Genomic DNA, 26236 nt, shown 5'->3' on the forward strand with positions numbered 1-26236 from the left:
ATTGATTGCTTTGCCCTGTGCCATTTTCATACTACATGGTATCTGTTAAGAGCTGGACGGCAACAGCTGTCCATGATGCTGAGAGTCCCATGCTAGAGCCATCTGTATACCAAGCTTGCTCTGTGATAGGTCCTTGTCCCCTCATGGAAAAGTGTAGCCTCCATCTTCATGGGTAAGGGTTGTGTCAAAGTTTCCTCCACAACCTCTACTGGTCCTAGCACAGTTTGCAACTCTTTGGACAGAGGACTCATTGACACAGTGCTCCTTTGTTCTATATATGCTCCCCATTTAGATAGAGTGGGACTAAATGGGGAGCATTTAGTTTTAGGGGTTGTTGCCCACGTGTGCAGCCAACCTAGTATGTATGGGGTATGTTGTCTTTACCAGGACTTTGGCAGTTCCTGTGATAGCTTCAGTGGCCATCAAGGCAGAATACACAGCTGCTGTTTTTATATTAGAGAATAACACACTTCAGTGCCCTTCCAGAGCTAAGACCAAAATCCTACAGGTGTTCAGAATTGGTCTTGTCTGCCACAAACACCACCCTAACCCTTCTTGGATTATATGTACCTTTAATTCGAAAGGCTTAGTGGGATCAGTCACTTGTAAAGTCTATACTTGCTTTATTGCCCTTTTTGTAGCCCAGTAAGCCCATTCTACTTCCTCAGTCCAATCCCAAGGGGCTCCTTTTTTTGTTAATGCATATAGCAGGCATGCCATTTGGGCCATATGGGGCACAAAAGCTCTCCAATACCCCAAAAGTCCCAAATATGTCTGTAGCTGAGCTACGGTTGTGGGTTGATGGTATGCCTGTATCTTGTCTATAATAGCTTCTGGGATGACTCTCATCATACCCAACCAGACCACTCCCAAGAATTTGACTGACAGCCCAGGTCCTCACACATTGGCTGTGTTCACAGCCCACCCACATTGTTCCAAATGACTTAGCAGTGTTGGAGCTGCCTGGATTAAATCTGCAAGAGAATCAGAAGGTAGTAACATGTCTTCAATGTAGTAAAACATTGTAACTGTGCTGGGCCTAGTCCACTTGGCCAGGTCCCCAGCTGCTAAACCATGACAGATGGTTGGGCTATTCAGATAACCTTGGGACAATGCTTGAAAGGTCCACTGCCTCCCTTTCCAGGTGAAGGCAAACTGATCTTGGCTATCAGCTGGGATCAGAATAGAGGAAAAAGCATTTGCAAGGTCCAATACCTAATGACAAGTTCCCAGCTGAGTCATCAGCTGATCCATTAAGTCATGAACTGAAGGCACAGCTGCATGCAAAGGAGGCACTACTTTGTTTAGTTCTCAATAACCTACAGTCATTCTCCAGGTACCATCAGGCTTTTTCACTGGCCATACCAGAGTATTAAATAGGCTATGAGCTGGATGAATAATGCCAACTTTCTCTAACTCCATTTTATAGTGGCACCTATCTCTGCATGTCCTCCCGGTAGGCAATACTGCTTTACATTAACTATACATCTTGGCTTGGGTAATACCTGTGAGTCATACTTAGCATATCCCTGTAACACAGGCCTTACTGTCCATATTCACAGCTAAAACTCTCTGATTGTTGTTTGCAGGTGCAAACCATAAAGTACATCCATACCCAAGAAGTATTCAGCTACTGGAGATATATATACAGTATATACACGAGGAGGTAATCTTCCTATGCCCAATGGCAGTGACACAGCCTTGACCTCAGTAGTATGTCCTCCATAGCCATCTACACGAACTGTGGCCCCTGGAAACTTATCTGGATTGCCATATATCAGGGTACATTCTGCACCCATATCCACCAATGCCAATATACACTGCACATTTGTCCCTGACCAATGTATTGCCAGTTCAACGTGAGACCTCTGGTCCTCACCTCTGCCAAAAGACAAGCACCTTGGCTTGTTCCCTAATCAAAATAGAACAGTTCATCTTCCTCCTTGGGAGCAACCAAAAAATCCTTTAAATCCACTGGGCATACCTTGTTACCTGTTTGTGGACATTTAGTGAAACACTGTTCAGGGCACAATTGCTGCCACAAGGCAAACAGGACTGCATTTGGTTGCCAGTCAATTCTCTTGCTATTAACCCCTGCTGCAAGCAAGTCAAGCCACATCTGCTTATGGCTGGTCTTGCTTGGTCCCCTCAGGATAAAATCTCGAGCATGTCTTGGGTGTTTGGTCTTAGCCACCTTTCGGACCCCTTTTGCTTGTCTGCTATCCTCTACTTCACCCAAGCTGGCCGTCATGGTCATTACCTCATGTATAAGATGACCAATGTATGGGGCCAGTATGGCCATCAGTGACCCAAAGGATGTTGACAGGGCATTTTGCAGCACTATGTCTCTCATGCTGCCTGTAAAGTCTTCATCATCTGGGCCATAAGTGTTCACATAAACATGGACTGCCGCATCCCCAGCTCTCAAATTATTTGAACCAACTCAGCATATGTTTGCCATTTACTCACAATTTTGGGCAGTTCACCAGCATTCGCCCACACAGTTCGGGCAGCTGCATTCACCCAGTCCATTAAGGAGTGATTACCTGGCCCTTGTGCATATCTGCGGCTATTCTGCAGCCATTGCCTTAGGGACAGGTACATGGTAATGGAGGCCAATTTTTACATCTCCTCGCCAGAGCACATTACACTATCCTCCCCTAGGTCCCATAACTGCAGCAGCCAGGCAGCCAGGGGCTCCCTGTTTCTGCCAGAACTGTCTCCCCAGGTCAACTAATTCAACCTGTGTATACAGGACATAGATGGTTGTAGTGGATTGAATTGTGTCCCCCTAAAACTCCCTGAAGCTTGAATTGTGTCCCCCAAGTTTTATCTATTGGAAACCTAGCCCCCAGTGTGACTGTTAAGAGGGTGGGAAATTCTATCACGGTAATTGAAAAGTGGGGTCTTGAAGAGGCAATTGGATTGTAGGACCATGCCATAGTGAATGGGTTAGAAATGGTGGTGAGAGGCATGGTTCTGAAAGCTTTAAAAGAAGAGGAGAGTCTGTCTGTCTGTCTGTTTCTCTCTCTCTCTCTCTCTCTCTCTCTGCTTCCACCATCTTGCAATGTGAGACCCCTGGGTCACTGTTGCCACCACCAGATGGACTTTGGGCTTCCCAGCCTCAGGAACTGTAAGCAATAAATGTTTTTCTTTATAAATCACCCAGTTTCAGGTATTCTGTTATAGCAACACAAGACAGACTAATACAGTAGTGAGTTGTGTCACCTGTGGATTGCCCACCAGTTGTCCATCTGGTCCCACTGGCTGCTTGTGCTTCATTTTCTGATGTACAACAGGTCATGCCTGGAGACGCATGGTCTCCCCCAACTCACCACTGGGTTTGTCATCCTCCCTGGTGTGAGAAGCAGGGCTGACCAGCCGCTGCATATCATCCTCCAGGACAAGTATCTGTGCTTCCAAAAACTTTGCTTTCAGCTGCAAATCTCGATCGGCTTGCAGTATAGTGAGCAGTAGCCAAGCTCTGGTCAGCAGAAAAGTGGCAACCAAGCACCACAAACTCAAGGATAGCCACATTTCCTCCCCCTCCCAAGAGGCTTTCTGCTGCAAATCTCGAAGTTGCACTGCTTCATGGAGTGCCTGGTCTATGCTGACTTGCAGTATAGTGAGCAGCAACCAGATCCCTGTCAACAGGAAAATGGCCATTGGGCACCACATACTCAAGAGTAGCCACATTTCCTCCTCCTCCCAAGGAGCTGTTGGCTCCCATACCTGCTCAGACTCCTGCCAGCTACACCAATTATAGAGCTAGGGCTAGGGCCCACAGACCCCTTGAGCCCGTTGTACAGACTGGGTCACAAACCCTTCACACGCAGGTCTATGAGCTAAGTAATAGGAAAAGGTCCTGGGAGCCATAGGTAAAATATTATTAGGCTTTATTCAGAGCTAGGAGCAGCCACCCTAGTGGCCTCCCAGATCATCCCGAGAAGCACCATGTATCAGAGCCATTAGTCCTTTATACTTAAGTCCATAACCCAGGACACCTGGGTGCACTTGCGCAATTACATTAGACAATAACCAAGGAACACCTAAGCACGTGTGCTTATATACATCAAATGCTCGGCACGATTCTGAACATCTGAGGGGCCCTGACCATTTTTCTATGCTTTCCCAACAGATAGTTACTGAGGATGCCATTGGCACAATTCTTTTTATGAAGACCCCTGAGGAGGTACTTTTGCTTCTTACGACCACAAACGACTGCATTTTTGCTGAGCAGTTAATTTGCTTTCCTCTTACATTCTCTAGGAATTGTGTAATTGCCCAGGTAGAATTCCTCTCACACTGAATGAGGAAAAACTTACTGCCAAATCTGGGTTCCAGCAAGCAATTGTAATACAGGTCATTATGGTGATTTATTAGAACTTCATTCCTGGTTTACTTTGTATCTTCATCTTTACTTTTATTTTCCTGATCTAAATGTTCACTTTTAGAACATTTTTATGCTATTCTGTATTATTTAAGCCCCCTTAAATTTGCTTTTAAATCATGAGGGGGGATGTATAGTAAAGACAGTTATTAGTATGAATTGATAAGACTACCACAAAACTACCTATTGATTTCTGGAACCTAACAGCAAAAAATGTCTTGACCTTTTGCAATTGGGAGCAATAATGTGTTGCCTCCTATTCAAAGTGCAATTATGGTTTCTGGCATAACTGCAAATGTCAGTTTACCTTATTTACGTGTCTTTGTTCTAATAAAGAATTTAAGTTAAGCTGAATAGCAGGTGTTATTCTAAACGACGGAAATAAAATGCACTGGGTTGTTCTATTCTTGCACTCTGAGGACTCGTTTGAGTGAAGCCTGAAAAATGAACATTAAGAAGTTACTGTAATCATAGAAGTTTAGAGATAGGGACATTAGAATTAAGAGGAGGGGTGGAGACCAAGAGGGACTGAAGCACTGTGGTCCTGCAGTTAGGAAAGAAGCAGAACAATTATTTGAATCCAGACACATCCCTCTGCCATACTGCCCCGTACACATCTTCATCGCCCACACCCCAATATGCCATTCCAAGTGCTATTTTTAAATAGAGCTATCTGGTGTTAGATACATAAAGACAGATTTTCTTGCCACTGTGTTCAGTGTACTTTAGTAACTAAGCAAAATACTGATCTTTTCATCAAGCTGTTAGTGTCATAAGCCAAGCATGTAGATTTCTGTAACCTGGTCTCCATTTGTTTATCGACAAGAGAATGGCCATAAACCTATCATCTTCTCCTGATAAATTTCTCTTCAGAAATCTTTCCACTTCTCAAAAAAAAATCCATATCAAATACATACTGTGCTTTATAAAGCACCTTACACCATGGAAATGCGTTGAGGGAGCTAAGCAGAAGGCTCCAGAGTTTCAATAGCAGGCATGCTATTGCATTTTTCACTGATTAGTCAGAGTGTTTTTCTTATTATAAGAGCAACTATTTCTTCAAGCTCTTTGTGTGCTGCATACTTTTGATTCAAGTTAGGAGATCAATGGCTGCAGGAATATTTGAAAACTTAAGCCCTGGGGTTCTAAAATGCCTTTCTGGATGGTGCTGAAAAAAACATTCATTGCCTCCTTCTCCAGTGTGCCTGAGATGTCTTGCAGGTGTTAACTGAGCTCTTCAATATGTTCTTCTGTTTCTCCTTTCCCACATCCTTGCAAGCCTCTCTAAAATGGAAATAAGATATGTGCAAAGATAGGAGAACAACCCACGCGGAAGAAACCTGTCATTGTAATTGCTCAGGAATCGCTCATTTAGGGGTGCTCGGGAGACTTTTCTCCCTTTTTTTCCATAAAGATTTATTATTGTTCCGTTGTTGTTTTTAAGCTGAGTTGCTTTTTCATTCAACTTAAGGATCAGTTTAAAAATAAGCTCTGACCTAGGGAAATTTCAACTTGATATGCACAACAGTTAATCTCCTGAGATTTAAAAGAAAATAGGTAAATTATTTATTTGCTGGAATCATTACAAATTGTGTCCATATATTTTACAAATAAATATATTTCAGCAAATTTCAATTGTTTTCCTCTCTCTTTCACAGCATCCCTTTATCTGCATTTATTTTTTATTTATTTATTTTTTTGGCAGCTGGCTTAACAGGGATCTGAACCCTTGGTCCTGGTGTTATAACACTGCACTCTAACCAGCTGTGCTAACCAGCCACCCCTCTTTATGTGCATTTAAAATTTTATGGTATGCAACGTTAGCTCTACAGAATGCTTATATGTTTGTATGTGTCCATAGGCCAAATTCTTTTTTGGAGGTTAAAGATAATTGCTAGCCTCATTCTCTTGCATCTTCATACTGTCAGTTACAAATATTTAGAAGTGTGGCATTGCAGAGTTAGTTATTTATCCCTGTAACTGGGCTATGAAAAGGTTACTCTTTGCCATAATATAAGTTGTTTCCTTTCCTTGGGGACTAATTTCTAAATTTGAAAACTCTGGGTCACAGTTGGTTGGACTATGTTTCACTGAAATTTCAGCCCCTACGAAATAAAAATAGGTTTTGAAATAGTTTCTAGGTCACTGGCACAGAACACTGGCAAAAAACTATAACTTACTTTGGATAGTCCTAGTTAGTACAATTCCACCAGCACAGGCTGTTCTTTCAGATTGTGATTCAAGTTTAGGAGAAAATAAAATGTAGGAATCCCCAAATGTCGCCCTATGCCAAAAAGAGCTCTGCATTCTTACTCTGTAAGTTTGGGTTTGGGTAATTCTCCTTTATTTTAGTAGATCCCCTGGTTTCAGGAGAGGAGCAGGCATATTTAATCATATCTCAGTTCTATATTTCACCTAATTGAACAGTCCCCATTTATTTGTTATTTTAGGTAAGTTCCAGTTTGGGATCAGACTTTGGAGGCTGTGGTTATACTGGAAAACATGTGGACTTGGAGCTGACAGATTCCAGGTCTACTTAAAAAGAACTGTCCTTGGTCAAATAATTTAAGCTTTCTGAATTTCTGTCTTCATCTGTAAAACAAAGAATACCGACCTCACAGACTTATCATTAACAAAAACAAAAACGATGTTATTTTAGAGCTGTGTGTGTTCTGAGCCCTATAAGTGTTGATACTGTTATTTTCCCCATATTGAAAATGATGTTTTAAAAGCTAAGTATATCTCCTAAAGTCATGGAGTATGGTTGGTTTTCAAATCAGAGTCCATCTAGCCAACCATTTGCTTAACCATTACAGCATTCGTGGTGCTCCTCTTGAGTGAGACCACATCTGCAAGTACCTGGTACTTTTATCTGTTTCAATATGTTATGTCTCCTCTTGGCAGAATATGTGTTTTATTGACTGAACTCTAGCTTTTCATGTTAAACTAATCTACATACTATCACATAATTTTTCATTTGCTGAGTAAACTTTAACAACTGCTTTATTGATTATAAACCCTTTCCATGGTTTCATAACAATGGCATTGTAAGCCCAGAGAACCTTCCAGGCATTATCTCATTAATTCTGGCAGCCCCTCCTCAATAAAGAAGTCTCTTAACTATCAATAGAGCCCAGAGACGTCTCTAGTAACAGGGAAAGGGGAAATGCCCAGGCTCATCACCTCCGAACTGGCCAATCTCAGGTTTACATTGAACAGAGAAGCATATACCTTTTTAACCAGTTGTGAAGTTTTTAAATGCCAAATGCACACCCTGTAAGACTCAAGAGGATGATTTTAATTGAGTGTCATGAGAAAAGATTTGGATATTAGTAGTCACATTTGCTAACTTCTTTCAAAAGAGATTCTTCTAATAGAACTACTCTTAGAGCCAACAATGTAAATGAGAATTATGAAAGCTTATATTTTCTTTCTGGTTATGCTGTTTCTACTTAGAAACCATGAAACTGTGCTCATGATTTTCGTACGTATCAGTGATTATGTCAGCACTATAACATCCCAGAGCTGTGGTGACACTGTCTTGCCTAATTACAAAAATGTTTTAATGGCTGAATTCAGAAACCCACTATTCTTATGATCTTCAAAAAGTTATGTGTTGGTCACAAGAAATGGGAATGCACTATGTCCTCCATCAGTAAACCTTCGGCCCTTGTCCAATCACCACTCTGGAATTCCCATTCTGGAAAACGGCAGCCCCAGTTGCCAGTGCAAAGGAGCTCTGCGCTGTCTTATTGTCCCTTTGACAAATGCGACACCTTTCCAAGGCCTGCCCTGCCCTGGCCTTGAGCGGCCGTTGAAAGAGAGACTTGGAAAGTAAGCAGTTACCTTGTTTCCTGCCCCTGAGTCAGAGAGGGCTATAAATGGAAGGGTGCTGGAACTCCCCACACCCCAACATTATGATGCTCTTTTACAGATTAAACACCTGTGACCCTGCTCAGAATACGGCTTCTATTAAATCAAAAGCCTCGGAATAAATTATTCCGATTCCGAAGTTATGTGGCTGAAACCCTTTTCTCCTGCTGATTGAAATTCTTTATTGTCTTTAATGGAGTCCTAATTACTCAGACAGCAGCCTGACTTTCGTTTATTGATTTACAACTGCTCAAATCACATTCCCAGCTGTGCAGTAAATGTCAGCCTTTTAAAATATGTATGTGTATATGAGTTTTTTCTTGACCATTTAATTTGGATAAAATAAGTTGTAACAGAGGGTCAACGTAGTGCATCTGAGTTACAAGAATAGACACACTTTCAGCGCCCTGAGGGAAACACACAACTTGGTTTCCCACCTCACCATTTACAGATTCGTATGAAAATAAGCATGGCACCTTTTCACAGACACCCTATTTTGTGAGTAGGAGGCAGAATGGTGTGATGATTCTACACATGGGCCTTGGAGTCAGACCTGGGTGTGGATTCCAAGCCTACATTATATTGGGGTGGCCATTGGCAGGTTTCCTACCCCTTCTCCCCTAGCCTCAGGCTCATCGTCTGCTAAATGGGAATAGTAACACTAACTGGTGGATCAGATGAGATCACGTATGTAAAATGTTCAGTGCAGGGCTTGATGCACAGGAGCTCTCAATAATTAGTATAACTTATGATTACTTCCCCCTTGGACCAGTCAGTACCTAGAACTCTGGCAATCCCTGCTACGTTAAGATGCCTACATTGAGACATTTATTTGCCAAAAGACAGGACAATTTCTGTTCTCACATAATTGGTCAGGCCACAGAGACTGGCTGATTGGGTTCCCAGGTAGTTTTAGCTCTCCTTTGAGCCTAATTATTAGTTCAAGGGGACGTTGAACACAGTCCCTGCCAGTCTCCCCAAATGTTCCCTGCAGGAAGATGAGGACATTTGTGGAGCTACAGCACCCTTCCCTGTGAGTGTTGTGAGAGCTGAGGTAAGCAGAGGATGAGCAAATCTGTGCTTTCTAGTTCCTTATGTTTATCAGCTTACGGTCCTGGCACACCTCTGCAGGGTAGCAGAACTGGGATTTTTTTCACCTTCCTCACCTTTACAGAGAAAGAAACGGAGGCTTGGAAGCTTTGCAAGGCAAGACAGTAGCTGAATCCAGGCCGTCTAACCTCCAGGTTAGTGTTCTACACCTGGTTGCTATCCCCCGAGTCTCAAAGGCCTAGAGAGGAGGGACACAGACGTCAGTATCCCTCACAGGTGTGGCTGACACCATCACGACTTGTGTCTTGGAGCATCATCTCTGAAGCTCTGCAGTGCAATTAGAGGGGAAGCCGAAGGACCCACCATTGCCTGTCTCCTCGCCCAGTCCTGCCCTGCAGGCAGCCCAGGCACCTACTGCCCTCCTGGCCTCCCAGGTCCTTGAGAAGGAGCTCAAAGAAGCATCCTTCCTCTGTCCAGGCAGGCTGCCACCTCCACCGGGCAAATCACATCCATTTGATCTCAGACAAAAGGCTGCAATGGTGTCTGAAATGACAACTCCCAAGCGGGTGATGTCATGGTGTTTTGTTTGTCTCCAGGGTCTGTGGAGATCCAATTTCAGTTGTGAAGAAAGTGGTCTGGGGAAAAAAGTTACTTCATTCGGAAAATTCCAAGAAGCCGTAAATACAGTTTGCAGCTGATGAAAGCACGTTCACACGCAGACAACGGCTTTGGGGTGGAAGAGAGAACTCCCGCCCCAGAGGCTGAGCCCTTCACCCCCACCCAGTAGATATATGTATGCCTGGTTCTGGCAAGATCTCGAACAATTCCCCCCACCCCACCCCCGCCTTCCCTGAGGAGGCTCTTCATAACCCAGTGGCGAGTTGTCTGGGGACATGTTTTTCCTGGTCCTCATTCTAAATCATCTCCTGCCCAGAGTCCATCCCTGGGGCATCCAGCACAATCACACCCACTTGCATCTTGTAAGTGGTTGACCTGCATTCCTAATTTGCTATTTAAGCAAATTAGAATAACATTTTATTTTGTTGTTTTAATATCTTATTCCCTTTCTAGCCCTTGCAGTCTCTTGTGAACCTCTTTGCTTTTCTTACTCTTTTCTTTTTTACCTATAGTTGGCACAGTAAGAAGGAGGCAGAAAACAGAGGGTAAATTCTTTTATGCTTTTCATGAGAAACCTATAGTATAATTCCCAGTCCAGATCTTCAGCCCTGAGTCAGGCAGGAGCAGTCACTTCTGGGAAAGACCAGGGTCAGAGAGCTTAGATCCAGGGACAATTTTTCAGGAGATGTTGAATAACCTTGCTCATCTTTTTTTTTTTTTTTTTTTTTTAATAATATAAAAACAATATGGCAAGATAACAGAATTTTGGAAGATAGGAGGAAGTCTGCCTAACCCATTCCCTCCTTCCATCATATATCTCCCAGGTGCCAGGCCCTGTTAGGTCACTGAGCCCCTCATTCTGTCTTCTCTATTCCTCTGTGACTCCTAGCTTTGTTGGGGCACCCTTTTCCCCTGGGCCTGGCCTCCAGGAAGTCGGCTCTGCAGTGTTCCCCAGGCTCTCAGAGCTAATCTGTCCTGAAACACTCCTGCAACCTCTTATTTCCATCCCAAAATCAGTTCCCAAAGTCAACAGGCCCCTTGTGTTTGGTCCTGAGAACACAAACCCCTTCCCTTGGCCTACCAAGCATGCTGATCTCTGAGCAGCCCATAGGCAGCTTCAGAGCCTGGCCATTGCTGGAAAGGAAAAACTTTTCCTCTACCCTCTTAGTTTCAGTTCTTGGGGCCCATAAATTAAACCGATGAAAGACAGATTAGCAGGAGAAAAGACAAATTTTTATTTACATATGTACATGCATGGGAATTCACAAAAAAGTGACTCAAGGAGTTAGAATCCGAGGCTTCTATGCCATCTTAATTGGGGGTAGGGCAAGGCAGATGAGTACTTCAGGGAGAACAAATGACAGGAGAGATAAATAGGCCCTTAGGAGAATAGGTGGGAGAGATGACAGTTTAATGACAATGTCTGTTTAGGCGATTTCTTTTCCAGGTGCTGACTTGTGTTGACTGCTCGTCAGTGAGAAGAGTCAACCTGTGTTTGTGAAACACCTAGGGAAGGGATTTATGATAGTTGAATTCTTCTGGGAGGCTTTGCTTTTAGGAGGATATGGGGAGTTCAGAAAAGCCTCTTGCTGCAGCTCTTGATTCTCAGATGTCTCTAGCTCGAAATAATCCTTACTGTACCATGGCACATTCTGGACCCCTTCACCCTGCGTCTTCCCTCTGGGATACCCCACAGTCCACCAGCAGCCATCCTACAGGTCTGAGCTCAGGCCACTTGCTCCTCTCCCATGCCTGCCCTGGCACTCCCCCAGGCACGATCATGCACCTGCCCCCAGCTGCCCATGTGAGCCTCAGTGGGCGAGCCGCCAAGTGCAGCATTAGGATGGGTGCTTTGGGAAGGGAGGCAGGAGCTGGCCTCATTTACTTTTGAATCCCCACTCCCAACCCAGTTCCTGGCGTATTGTGGGAGTTCAATGAAAGTCTGAGGAGTAAATGAAGGAGACCATGTGTTTCTTTGTGAGGGCTTTCTGCCCCACAGGCAAAGCATTGCAAGATGATGGAAGAATAAAAACAAAGCCCAAAGCTTTTAAAAATGTCCACATTAACCCAATTAGCCAAATCCTAAAGGGGCTTTTGTCATAATGGAATTTGGCTATATCTCAGTATTACTTGAAATAAAGCAGCCATGGGTTTGGATTTAAGAAATGGGGATTTTCAAGGTCTTGGGATTTGATTTCTAGAGATGAGTAGTTTTTCCTCATAGACCAGAGCTGTCCCATAGAGATGTAATGCAAGCCACTTATGTCATTTTAAATTTGCTAGTAGCCACATTAAAATAGTAACAAAAAATAAGTGAACTTAATTTTAATAGGATATTTTATTTAACCCAATATATCCAACGTAGCATCATTTCATCATGTAATCAATATTAAAAATTATTAATGAGATATTTTAGATTCTTTTTTGTACTGCCTTTGAAATTTTACCCTTTCGATACATCTTAATTCAGACCGGTCACATTTCAAGTGCTCAGTAGCCACGTGTGGCTGGTGGCTGCTATGCTGCAAAGAGCAGTTATAGACAAATGCCATCTAAGTGAGTATTCTTGGAAGATCCCCTGCGAGATACGACTCTAGGAAGCTGATGGTAGCTCTGAGATCATAGCTGCTACCTAGCAAACCAGAGGCCCTGGTCTGTCTGAGATCATAGGGCACAACCAAAAACAATTTGAGAAGAGTCCAAAGTCTCTTCCAATTTTCTTGGTCCTGAGATGGTGGATCCCTCTGGATCCACCTCTGCTCAGTAGTCTCTTTGGATCAGTCTGGTCAGACCTGGGCTGATAAGATAGAGGTGAGAAGTTTGCTGCCTCTGGTGATATCTCATTAATTAATTCAACAAATACTTATTGGGCAGCTACTACGTGCCAGGCACTGTTCTAGGACTTGCGGTACAGCAGTGAACAAAACAGATTCCTGCCCTTGAGCAGACAAACAGTAAAAAGTAAACAAAATAAACAAGCAGATTGAACCGTATATTAGAAAGCGGTGAGGGCTATGGAAACAAGGAGAAAACAGAAGATGGTAAGGACCTAAGGGGCGCTGGAGGTGGGGCAGGTTCATTAAGTTTCAGGGTCAGAGCTGGATTCATTGAGAAGGTGAGATCTGGGTGGGCTTGTATGCAAAGAGTTGAGGGAGGCAAGGGAGTTGGCCAGAAGAACATTCCAGACAGCGAACAGCTACAGCAGAGGCCCCCTGGTGGGCAGGAATGTGTCTGACACATTCAAAAACAGCGAAAAGACCAGTGTCTAGAGAGGAGAGAGCATTGGGGGATGAAATCACAGAGGTGGGGGGGGAGGCAGGTCGTTTAGGGCCATTCTGAGAGAAATGAAGACTCACTATAGAATTTTGAATGATATGATCTGACTTAAATTTAAGGATCACTCATTGCTGTGTTGAGAACAGAGAACAGGAGGGCAAGAGGAGAATCAGGGGAACCAGGTAGGAGGCTGTCCCAATAATCCAGGTGAAAGATGGTGGTGGCTGGACCAGGGTAGCAGCAGTGAAGACAACAAAGAATTAGACGGGCAGTGGATATATTGTGAAGGTAGACCTAGTGGGGTCTGAGAAAAAGAGTAGGCAAGGATGACTCCTGGGTTTTTGATTTGAGCAAATGGTAAGACATCGGGGCCATTTACAGAGATAGGAAAGACTGGCGGTGAAACAGGTTTATTGGTGAAGATCAGGAGCTCAGTTTTGGATGTGTTGCGTCTGAGATGTCTATTCAACATCCACAGAGAAATGTCAAGTAGACAATTGGAATTAGGATTCTACAATTTGGGAGAGAGGTCTGGGCTAGAGATTGAAATTCTTTATCATAATTGGAAATTCTCAGCATATAGAGGGAACTTAGAGCCCTGGGACTCGGTGAAATCACCTGAGGAGGGAGCACAGAGAAGAGGATCCTGAGGGCTCCAGCATTAAGAGGTTGGGAAGATAAGATCCAGCGAAGGAGACCGAGGAAGAGTAATCAGAGGTAGAAGGAAATCCAAGGAAGTCTTGTGTCCTGGAAGCCAAAGGAAGAAAGTGCTTCAGGGAAGGAGTAAACTGCATGGAATGTTCCTGATAGGGCAGAAAAGATGTTTCTGTGAAATGAGACTTGACCATTGGATTTAGCAACATGGAGGTCACTGCCGTACTGATGAGAGCAGTTTCCATGGCACGATGGGAACAAAAGCCTTCAGAAAGAATATGTGGGGTGGAATAGGAGATGGTGAGTGCAGACAACTCCCTCAGCACTCTTGCAAAAGGGTAGCTGGCAAGCTAAGTGGGTACAAGAGAAAGCTTTTTAAAAAAGAATACAGGGAAAACAAAAACATGTTTGTATGTTGATGGAAATGACTTAATACAGAGCAAAATATTGTGAGTTTCTTGCAAGTGTTGATGATTTTTTTCACTGTTGGATTTCCACCAGGCATTTTCTCATGTCCTTTTGTAATTTACTTTTACCCATGATTTAGTTTACTTAGGCCCTGTAAGAGTTCAGCTGTTGAGGTCAGGGCAGAGGTTTTATAGATGGCCCCAGGGAAACAGGTGTTGGGTCTGGGGGTCTGGCAGAAGCCCTTGGTACTTGGTGGCAGGGAACACCTCTCTCCGCAGCCCTCACCCTTCACATCTCCTCAGCCACACACAGGAGTTCAGTGCAGAGTGGGGAATTCCGGGCTGAGGAAGGACCCGTGTTTTCCTTTGGGTAGGAGAGAGCCGGATATCTGTCATGGGGAGCTGAGACAGCTGTAGCCCTCTGCAGGTGACTTCAAGGTCTGATGGCCCTTAGGGGAGAATTCAAGGGGAAGGAAGAACAGATGGAGTTTCTTGGCTCCAACTCAGAATCCAGAGCAGTGGATCCTGTGTTTCTTCTGTCCCCTTGTTGTGAGGATGGAACCCTGAGGACAATGGCCAAGGATCTGAGCACTAGGGGCTCAGGGGAGACGTAAGTCTGAACACCCGGGACAGAGGGATGAGATATTAATGACCTCAGAGGCCTGAAAGACAGCCCAGGAGAGAGGCCTAGGATCGACACTGGATGGGACTTTGGCCACCACCAGCCAGCTTACTACCCCATTCCTACCCCACCCTCCCCAAACCCTACCATACAAAGACCTCCCATCAGGCCTCCAGCTGGGGAACTCCCATCCTACACGCCTGGCCCCTGAAGGGTGTGGGGGTGGTGGAGAGAGTGGTTGTGACAAAGGTGACATATCCTGGGCAGCGGAATGATCTCCAGGCACGTATTTAGTAGAGGCTAGCGGTATGGTGTCTACGTGGATGTACGTATTTGTGTATTAATCAATCCACATCCTGCGGTGACATCAGAAAACTGTCACCATTGAAAGGAAGTTGGTACATTTTCTCTCATTCAGAGAATCTTTCTCTTCTCAATCAGCTGCCCACGGGTTTCTCATCAAGATAGTAATTCACTGTACAGGGAAGGGAACGCACCATTTGGAAATGCCCACTGCAGAGAACAGTGCACGCGGTGTTGACCCCAGTGACTAAGATGTCCCCTCCCCCACGCCTCCAGGGGCAGCTTTTCTCTTGGAAGCCTGCAGTGAGGTCTTATCCAAGCTCTCGGTCCAAATTTGAAAAATGACCTGGGGGTGAATCTGCCAAGCACCAATAACCTGACTGATCGGAGCAAATGTTGTCAGCATGTTTTCTGCCCGGCGTCCCCTTCTGACAGCAGCACTTCAGTCTTCCTGTGGGGAGGCAGCTCTTCTCCCCTCCTGGCCAATCACAGCAGTACATCTCTCCAGCCACAGGCATGGACACGTAGCCTAAGCTGGGCCAGCCACAGTCACCTTTTGCAGCCACTGCTAGACCAGAGTATAGGACAGAGCCTGTCTGAGAATGGAGCTGATGCTGAGAAAAGCTGAGACAGGGACAGAGTCCCAAAAGCAACCTCAGAGCTCCTGGCTCCAGCTGGGCTTTTCAGCACATTTCTTCCCTTTTACCTTCCTCCCTCCCTTCCTTCCTTCCTTCCTTCTTTCTTCTGTTAAGTAAAATTTATAGGAGGCCACTGATTTTGTTTGAGCTACTCCACCAATAGGTCAAACCAAAATGGAGTCACTCATGCTAAAGTTCCACTTCACCAAACTGAAACTAAGTTGTTATCTGACTTTCTGAGAATCAGGGGTGGGAGGTGGGGGAGAGAGAGAGAGAGAGAGAGAGAGATAACCAAATTTCCAAACAAGCCAGTTTTAGCCGTCATGATAAGGAAATCCCCTCTACTTTAACTCTTACAAGGAAAGTGACCTGAAGTAACCTGATGCCAACCAATATGCTTTTTGTTCCCTGTTTCTGCTTTCTTTAGCCCTTTTCTGCCTGTAAATCCCACCTCCTCTGTTCAGCTCATTAGAGCACCTTTTCTAAATTTTTGGAGGAGATGCTGCCCTGATTCATGAATAGCAAATAAAAGCCACCAATTAAATCATTTAACTAGATTTATCATAATTTTGTCTTTTGACACTTCTCTCCCTCTCTTCTCAATTTATTTTGGTTTTGGCCAGTTTGAGTTTCCTTTTTGTTTCTTGCACTAAAATTGTTCCAACAAATAGTCTAGAGGCTCTGTCGCCTCGTATACCTGCCTGTCCCTGAACATTGTTTGAGAAAGACTTAAATGCTTGTTTTTTTTTTTTTTCCTTTTTTTTTCATTATAAAATGCTTGATTTTTGAGGTGCCATGAGGCTACTGAACCATCCCACTCACAGCCCCTTTTGTCCCCTAAAGTGTAAAATAAGAACATATTTTAAAAATTGAATCCATATATTTTTCTATTATACAAGTCATACAAATATTTATTTTTAAACTAGAGACGGGGGAAGTTAGTCATAATCCAGCTACTGTGAGCATTTTAGCTTATTTCCTTACAGATGTTTCCCCCTACACATTTACATAGTTATAGCTCTCGTATACCATGCCTACCGCTGTCATCATCACCGTCACCATCATCCAGGTATCAGCATTAGCATTTCTGTGGTTTTTCAAAGTCTCGATTTTCAATGGCTTCCATTAGCACAGGTAGAGTTGTCCTGAAATCAGAAACTAAGTAAATCACCTAGAACGATGTAAACACCCTGAGTTAGGTGGGAGCTCTTACCATAATTAACCATTGTTTTATCATTTCAGGGAACCTGGCCTTCCCCACCAGGAGTTTTTACAGACACCTGGGCCCACCCCAGAGATTATGACTAAGTAGGTCTGGGGTTCAACATCTGCTTTTCTGAGCAGCTATGAGGCTGGCCAGCCTCTACATGTCGGAATTCGTGTGCTCTTCAGGTGATTTGAAAGCTTATTCAAGTTTGAGATGCCCAGATATAGATAAGTCCTAACTTTCAGTTTAATAGTCATTTACTAAACACTAATTCATACACCTGTGGTTTTCAGAGGCCTACATTTTTCTTGGGGACCAAGTTTCCGAAGGGGATATTAGCCACAGCTTCAAGCATAAAGACCTTGGGAACCCCCAGCCACATGAACTAAACAGGAAAGACATCACGGAAGACTTTGTTTTACTATCCTTCATAACCTCTTTTCAAGTGGTTAGAGGTTAAGGGGCAGCCTGCGGGGAATGGAGCCTTCTGTTCAGTTTCATACCCGTCGTGTGTTGGGGACTCTGTTGGGGGATGCAATGATGAATAAAACAAAACACGGTCCTGCCCTTAGGAGGTGAAGGCCAGCAGGAGGATGAACACAAAATAAAGAAACGCTACACAGCCTGGGAAAGAGCTATGGTAGAGGGAGGCACAGGGTGCCCTGGGAGCATGGGAAGAGGCCCTCAGCCAGCCTAAGGGGTCCCCGGAGGCACCCTGGGGCAGAGCTGAGAGAGGGCCAGCCAGTGCGGACAGGTGGGCAGCACACTTCCAGATCACTTTTGGAAGCTCATAGTAGCCTCTCCCTCCACCCTCCGCCAACAACTTGCATTTATGCCTCCTTGGCTGTTCCTGGTTTCAAGAAAATTGGGAACTACAGTCATTTACCTGGGTATATTGCTGACTGCCCCCCCGCCCCCCGTCAGGTACTTTTGGTAAGGCAGAAGGGGAAATTGGGCACAGGGTAGGCGACTGGCAGTCTCCAGCTCACACAGGGAAGCCAGGGCTCAGGAATGGAGAAATTCCAGGTCCAGGAGGTATTGAGATATTATCTTCTCTTTCTTATCAGTATTTAACATTCCTATAACCAGATTTTTTACTCTCAGTAAAGAAGAACCAACCTGGGTCTGCAAGAAATTCCCATAAAGTAGAATTTGCTTCTCAGGTTTTTCATACCAGTGGCTGGGAGAGTGGAGTGATATGTGTATACAAGTCAGAACTGCCCTCCTGGACAGGATGCGAGAGGTGCTGGAACAAGAGGGCTCCCAGGAGACTCAGTCTGCCCTATTAGAAGGTTGTATCCCATCCCAGGGACGTGAACCATGGGAGGAGGTCTTCTTAAAACAGGGAGTCCTTGTAGTAGCACTACAAGGTAGTCAGAGCTAGTAAGGAGGCATGGCTACCCTTTTATTCCACAAACCAGCAGAATGGCTGGCTAGCCCTAAGGTCGCCGGCCTGTGCATACGGTAGGGCCACTTAATGCCCAGTTCACAGTGACTCACCCCCACCCCGACCGTACACATCACCACCAGCTCAGGTAGAACTTCACTCCCTTCACAGGGGCTGCTGTTATTTTCTTGAAGCTTCCAAAGGGATGATCACATGAGCCAGTTGCCAGGTTCATTGCCTCATCTAACACAAATTTATTGAGCACCTTGGAGATGACAGGCCTGAGCTGTGACAAAAATTCTGTCATTGACCAAATTCTACTCAGGGTCCTTTGAACTCTGTTTCATCTAGGCCTGATGTTTGGACTCTTGTGTTCTGTCTGCATTGTCTGATTTTAGCAAGAATCCTGCTAAGTCCATTTAAACAGAACCTCCCACCCTCAATATCATCCCCCACTAATCCCCAGCTGATGTCTGATCACCCTGGCCTGGCTTCAGCAAGAATCCTGTTAGGTCGGTTTCGTCAGAATCCTCCCTTGCTTCTGATGTTTCTCTTAGTAACTTTCCATTGATGGGGCTCAGGATGCACTATCCCAAAATATGGCCCCTTGGCATATGAGGAGGCAGCAGAAGCAGGAAGTTCTCTCTGAACTTCTCCTGCCATTCTCCCCTTAAGTAGGCCCTAAAAGAATTTTCTGACCTTCCTCTAAGTTAGGTTATAAGACCTTCATTCCAGAGGGAGTTTTCCCTATACCCGGAGGAAAGGAATGAAGACACAGAGATGTCAAGAAGAATCTGAACAAACAGGCCTTGCTAAATTCCCCCCAGTTTATTACCATTAGATTATACCTCCTTTTATCCAATCACACTTCTTCGTGACCATTCATAAAAATACAGTTTTCCCTGTTTCTTTGGTTCTTCATTTCTGAAGACTCCCATGTCATGTAAAACTTGTATTAAATAAATTTGCAAAAAAAAAAAAGAAAGAAAAAAAAGAAATACATTTGTATGCTTTTCTCTTGCTAATGTCTTTTGTTATAGGGGTCTTAGCCATGAACCTTGCATTGGGTAAAGAAAAGATACCACTTTTCTCTCCTACACCATCCACTGACCCCACCCTGCTCCTTGGTGAGAAATTGCCACTTGCCTATGCTGTGTTTGGAGTTGCGCCCAATTTCTCTGCCCTACTGAAAAATCCCATTGCAGTGGTCCCTACACCCATCACAATGGTCTCACCTTGAATGAAGTCTGCCTTGCCATTCTCCAATAAGTGGTATTGAATGACGTATTTTTCTTTAATGCTAGACATGAACGAGACAGTTGCCAACAAGAGAGACATGTCACTGATTGTACCGAACTGATAGCCTTTGGGCAAAAGCACACCATAATCTAATAAATGCATCATTATAAATTGAGGAAATACTATGATGAAAAAATCTGACAGTGACAAACAGGAGATGGAGTGTACCTCAAAAATACCCCAAGCATCTTGGTATGTTCCCCCCTCACAGCACAACTGCTGCTCTTTCTGCCAGGAACAATTTTCCCCAGAAGTCCCCATGACTCCCTCTCTCACTTCCTTCTGGTCCTTGTTCAAGTGTCACTACCTCAATGTCACCCTCCCTAAAGCCCACCCACTTCCTGCACCCCTAGTTCCCTTCCCTGCTCTGGTCTCTTCCCAGTTTTACCATCTACCATCTTGTAATCTTGGATGCTGATGGTCTCTCCCCTCTCATCTGATGAAACTTAGTTCCATGAGATCAGGGGTTTTGTCTGTTTTGTCACTGCTGTGTCCCCAGTGCCTAGAGTAGAGCCTGGCGTGTAATAGGGCTTCAGCTCGTGTGTGCTAAATGAATGGATGAACGAGGGAATGAATGAACAGAGCAGTCAGGGGAGGCCTCTGGGCCATGGTGGGGAACCTGTCTTCTCCCCCTTGGTTAAGTGGGAGGCAGCAATGAGCAGGTGAATTGACGTGTGTTTTATAACTACTGCTCTGACTGTTCTGGGCAGATTGGCTTGTAAAGCGCCAACTGTGGGGGTGTGGGGAGGGGGACAAGTTAGAATGCCACTGCAGTGGCTGAGGCAGAGAAAACAGTGTCTGGATGAGATGGCTGGACGTGGCAAGGGAGGAGAGAACAGATTCAAGAGACATTTTGGAGGTGATGGGTCTAGTGAGGATTCAAATCTGCCTGGGGGGCTCCTGGGAGGATTAAATGAAACCCTATTTGCAAAGCACCCAGCCCAGTGCCTGGTGCACAGTAGGGACTTCACAAACATCAGCTGTTATGTATGATAAGTCTCCACCGCACTCAGCATGACACAGGCATTCTGTGGTACACAATACATGTTCAGTTCTACATGGGCTGCATCTGTCTTTAGTTGCCTCGTGTGGGTTATGAATTAGGGCATTGATTTACATTTTTCTACGGGTTTGTCTCAAATCCACAGGACTGGAGAAGTACAAGGCTGACTCCTCATTCTCTCAGAGCCTGAGCCTGCAAAGAGACAAGTTCACCGGTCAGCATAGGAGTTGAAGCTGGCCATTCTCAGTTGCCTAAAAAGGGGTGGAGAGAATTTTTCTCACAAAATTTTTCACTATTCATCCTACCCTTTTCCCCATAGATCTCCCTAAAGCAAGGGATGCCTCAAAGACAGGTTCTAGGAACACACTTTGAATATCCCACAGGTGCCATTGATCTGGTGCAGTGATTGAGGCTTTATCAGAAATAGCAGTAAGCATCTCAATCATATGTTATCATCAGGACACCTCCCATTATGGACCCTGACCTGAGCTCCAGGTCCTTTCATCCCCATGATAACCCCATTCCACAGATGAGGAAACTGAGGCTTGGCAAGGGTAAGTAACTTGCTCAAGGTTACACAGCTGGTAAATAGCAGAGCCAAGATTTCCACTCAGGCTGACCTGCCCCAGCCCATGCCCTCTCCCCTGGCCACTCCCTGTGGGAATGGGGAAGACACTGGCCTAGAATTTGACAGCCCAGCTCTGAGCCAGGCAATCACTCCCCTGCTGGAAACTCAGCTTCATCACTTTCTAAATTGGGGGAAGAAAGGCCTCCCACTGCCCAGGTGAGGATTTTAGGGTGGGGGCAGCAAGAGACTAAAGAATGAAATGTAATTTTTAAAAAAATGTAAATATAGCTAACAAATTCTCTTGCAGCGATTTGTAACCATTTCCCCAAATTCAGGCAACACTGAATGCGAGAAAAGCACTCAGCTGTTGCAAGAATGCTACTTAACTCATTACAAAAAACAATTCTTTTGAATCTATGAGAATTTTCTAGAAGTCACATGTTGTTTTCACTTTCACCTACTAAAACCGAAGCTTACATTCAGCTTTTGTAAAAAGGCAGCGCAAAGGCAGCCAGCAGCCAGCAGTGTGGGTTGGGTCTCAGGCCTGTGCCAGAGGTCATTGTTCTGTGCAAGCTGCAGTCTTGGGCTCAAACCTGAACTTATTTTGAAAGAAAGAAAGGCCTGCCAAAAGGTCACAATAAACCAACAAGAGACAATCAGAGTCTTTCATTATCTGGACTCTCTTTTGGCCTGGGAGCCGCGTATAGCACAGTCAGAAGATGGAGTCCCTGGGCTGGAAGAGGTCCCCTCACATGTCTGCAGTCCTGACTCCCAGCTCTGCCAGGCAGCACCTAACCAGCCCTGAGCCAGGAGCCAGAGAAAGGACGTACCTGGAAGAAACATCTGCTTAAGCTCCTTGAATCTAATGCAAAAGCTGCTATTTCAATGATCAGAAATTCTTACAGCAGGTTCCCCAGTGTTCTGGCTACCACGTTAGTGGAATCATGTTTCAATTTACTGGATGCAAAGGAGACTGCACAGGGCCAAGCAGTGTGTGTGCACGTGTGTGCACGTGTGTATATGCACCTGCGTTTTGGGGGAGTGAGGGTATTCGCGTAACACAGATATCTTTGCCGATACCAGACAAACAGGAAGTTTCAGGACCTATGCTGTTTCCTTTCATGGTGAGTCAGCAGCCGCTCTCTTCTCATATAGAAATGATGACAGTCACAGGGAACAACACGGGAATGGAGCACAGGTGAACAGCACTAATGCCTCCAAAGTCACCTTCTCTGGTCAAGGGCTTTTCTGTACTCCCCACCCCTACTTCATTTCCTCTGCCTACCCCTCTTCCTAAAGTGCTTCAAGATATGTTCGGATCCCAGCCCTGCACGCTTTAGCAGAACACAATATACGTTACACTACTGCTCAGAATGAGGCCCAGCCAGGAGGCTTGGGAGAGTTCCTAGGTGTACCAAGCACACTGTGGACCTGGCATCGGAGTACCTGGGTTCAGATCCCCGCTCCATCCCAGAGAGACCTAGGGCAGGTGGCTGCCCCTCTCTGAGCCTTGGCCTCCCTATCAGTTCAATGGGGCTGAAAATGGCAACCCAGCAGGTATGGAGGTTAATATTACATGCAAAAGGGGTAATACTCAAATTAGGCAGCAAATAAAAGTAAACACTTTGGGCTGGCCCATGGCTCACTCAGGTGAGTGTGGTTCTGATAACGCCAAGGCCACGGGTTTGGATCCCATATAGGGATGGCCGGTTGACTCACTGGGTGAGCGTGGTGCTGACAACACCAAGTCAAGGGTTAAGATCCCCTTACTGGTCATCTTTTTAAAAATAAATAAAATAAATAAAAGTAAACGCTTTGGAGTCAGATACTTGAGTTCAAATCCCAGCTCCACCATGTACTGGCTATGAGAACTTGCATGGATTGCCTATCTTTCCCAGGTTGTAATTTCCCTATCTGTAAAACAGAGAAAATAAGAATATCTACCTGAGTTCTATTGGGGGGTTTAAATGATATAGTCACTTAGCACTGAACACAGTGTTTGGCTCGGTACTGTGAACCAGTCTTCCCACCATCTCCTCCCCCTCCAACCCCCTCCCGTCGCACCCCCACTGCAAGGTCTAAGAGGCAGGGACCACTGCTGATCTCCTGCAACAGTGTGTGCCCAGCACCTGACTTGGCCCACAGAAAGGCTTACTAAACCAGCTGAATAAATGAATGGATGTTCCTGGTTCACAGCAGGTGCTAAATAAATATAAATTTGTCTGAAAGCTACAGACCAAATCATGCCCTCTCTGTTTTTGAAATTCTCCAAAGGTGAGCAATATAGAATAATGATCACAAACATCACAGGCTTAGACAAGAGTCAGATCTGGTGTGTGTTCTAGCTCTGCCACTCACTAGCAGTGTGTCCCTGAACTTCTCTTAGCCTCACTTTCCTTATCTATTAAAATGGGCATAATAGTAGTAACTCATCCAGACTGGGTTGTTTCAGCTTTAAACGAGATAATTCATGAGAAATACTCAATGTTCCACACGTAATAAGCATGTGGAAGAATGCGTCAGATAAATCCAAGCCTCAGGACCCTAGAGGAAGGTGATTCACAGACTTCACTCTTTTTTCCAAGAGGACAAGCCTTGGGGCTGACAGCCCTCTTACCTCATTTCTCTTGGTTCCCTCCTTCCCAACAAAACCCCTCTCTCTCCTTAGGCCTACTAGTCTTTTCTTGTTGAAGAACTGGTGCCCTACCCCCATGGGACTCCTGTAAAGACAGTGAACCACACCCCCAGCCCCCAATCTCACCCCAGCCATGGTAAGACTGCAAGAGGCGTGGGAAGCACAGGAGGCCCATCTCTGTGCAAAGAAGACAGCACACTTGCCCAGGTGTTCACTCAGGGGCATGTTTGTTCAACTCTTTCCTCATGTCATCTGTGCCAGAGTCCTGCTCACTGGCCAGTCCTCCAAGGGTAAGTCGAGGCTGCCATGGAGGCAAAGGCTAAGTGCTAAGGTCTGGCATCAGACAGGCTGGCTTTGAATCCAAGGCTCTGCCACATACCAGGCTGTGTAATCTCGGGCAAGTCTGGTACCCTCTCTCTGCCTTGATTTCCTGATCAGTAAAATGGGGACAAATGCTACTACCCAGGGCTGATATTGAGAACATTTATTCACCAGCTGTGGCACTAACCTATTAAATGGATGCCAGCCAATACCAGAGTGTACCTGCTAACTCTCCTGCAGAGATGGTTGTGACACCCGGCATGTCGTAAGCACTACTAAACATTAGCCACTGTTTTTACTATTTTCACGTTGAGTTCTGCAGCTCCTAGAATAGCCCCCATCCAAGGAGTGTTCAGAGAAGCAATGGCTCTAAACAGATCTGGGCTTTGTCATCCCTGAAGTTAACTAAGGCTTGTTTCCCTTCTTGCTTCCCTCTGCTCACAGGAAAGTCACAAAAGTGCTGGGGGTGGGGTGGGACCTTGGTCTTACCTGTCCAGTGTGAGTCATAGTACATTCCTATGTTACCTGTGGTGGAGGGAGCTGCTTTCCCCATGAACTCTCTTTGCAAGTCCTTAGCAGAGCAACGTAAGAGCTAAATACCTAATGGCCCATTCACCAAGTACATATTTACAGTACAAGCCAAGTCAGCGTGTAGTTAACATGTCACACACTGGGGCCCCATGCATTGTTTGGAAGGAACACTCCAGAGATGTTGACTGTGCACAAACTACCAGACAGGTTCTATATGTGGGACCAGAGCTGCTTCCCCCAGTTATCCCTCCTTGGACCAGTTTTTAAAAGGGACTCCTGGGGCATGGACACAACCTCCACAACAACAGGAATTCCAGCTCAGTCTTCTCCAGTTCTGCTTCCTGCACCCCAACAATGCAAAACCAGAAGTATCGAAGACACCACGCCCAACTATCCAGAGATCCGAGGTCATTTCTGCCCCCAGGGAGAGCCTGCTGGTATCCAAATCCGCTAATAACCAGTACAGCTGGTCACCCGGGGAGGCCTGTAATCCCCTTCCTGGGCTGCCATAGCCTGCTAGGCCCCCATTGTGAGAATTAAAAGCAGTCATCTGTCTACTGTCATCTCACAGAAGATGCTCCCACTAAAGAGAGTGTGGAAGCCAGCCAGGGAAGGAGATGACTGTGCCCCGGAGCACAGCTCCAGAAGTGCAGCCCAAGAGATTGCTGCTCCATCGAAGCCAAGTAACAGAATGCAAACCCAAATGGGATTTTCTGGGAGCTGTTTTATCAGCAGATTTTTCTTTTTCCGTTTTTTTTTTCTTTTAGAACTGCAACCTTGGTGAACAGAACCCAGCGGGAATTTATCCGTGGGTTATTTGAGCATCTGTATCTGTCCTGTGCTATGTCATGACTGTGCACAATATCACATGGCACTGTGATCATAAAACTGCCACTTCTTGCTTGTAAACTATGCCTTACCTCTATTAGATGTTTTTAATATATATTCTCCCCTTTGATTTATTCCTTGTTTAAAAAAAAGGATGAGGAAGGGATAATAATAATAAATTGGTAACATTCATTAAACTTTTCCAGTGCACCAGGCACATTGAGCACAATGCCTTATAACTAACATCTCATTTATCCCCGCCAAGAATCTCCAGTGAAGTAGGTACTATCATTGCCCCATTTCACAGATGAGTAAGGGGAGGCCTGGGACTCCAGCCCAGATCTGCTGCCCCTAGAGCCTGTGAGCTTCCCCATCACTCCGCCCACTGTGTCAGTCCTGCCTCCTCTCACTCGCCTCCTGCCAGGGCAGGCAAGGGCAGGGGACTGAGGACCCACAGCCAGAGCTTGGGCTGCTGAATTGGCCAAGCTCCAGAATGCAAACCTACCTGGCTTCCCAGCAGGTCAGCAGTCTGGGACTGGCTTCCCACCACCTCGCCTTTGCCAGACGGTGCAGACCCATGTTAGCACTCCCGTTAGCACCAACAAAATAGAAATAATCAGGATGAC

Source organism: Cynocephalus volans, chromosome 15 (assembly GCF_027409185.1).
Source record: "Cynocephalus volans isolate mCynVol1 chromosome 15, mCynVol1.pri, whole genome shotgun sequence".
Classification (NCBI taxonomy): Eukaryota; Metazoa; Chordata; class Mammalia; order Dermoptera; family Cynocephalidae; genus Cynocephalus; species Cynocephalus volans.